This window comes from Bison bison, unplaced genomic scaffold, assembly GCF_000754665.1.
Source record: "Bison bison bison isolate TAMUID 2011002044 unplaced genomic scaffold, Bison_UMD1.0 scf7180017864342, whole genome shotgun sequence".
Taxonomy (NCBI): Eukaryota; Metazoa; Chordata; class Mammalia; order Artiodactyla; family Bovidae; genus Bison; species Bison bison.
Genome location: NW_011494914.1, coordinates 157,063 through 157,345, shown reverse-complemented (window position 1 = coordinate 157,345; position 283 = coordinate 157,063). Strand labels below are relative to the sequence as shown.

The following is a 283-nucleotide window of genomic DNA, read 5'->3' as shown; positions in this document are numbered from 1 at the left end:
CCAGCCCATTGCATCACTTGCTTGTCAGGGTGCTGATTTCTGTCTCTCCTGGGGACACCAGCCCAGGAGGGCCCCGGGGCAGGCTGGCCCCCTCCCTCAAGTGGCACCTCTGGCCGGGCGCCCGAGCAGGGCCTCTGCGGGATGAGGAGTCTCACCTGGCCCAGAGGGGAGGGCTGGCCTGGCCTAGACACGGGTCCTGCCCTGCTTCTGGAAGGTGATCAGTGTCACACCTGATCGGAGTTCTCTGTTCGGGGGGAGGGCGCTCACCACACCCCCAAGGTCT

General features: G+C 66.4%; 1 protein-coding gene across 3 annotated transcripts in view; it reads right to left on the bottom strand.

Annotated features, from left to right (window-relative positions):
• Positions 1-283, bottom strand: part of ABLIM2 (actin binding LIM protein family, member 2) — a 143,266-nt gene that overhangs the window by 79,384 nt on the left and 63,599 nt on the right. The window lies entirely within an intron of this gene.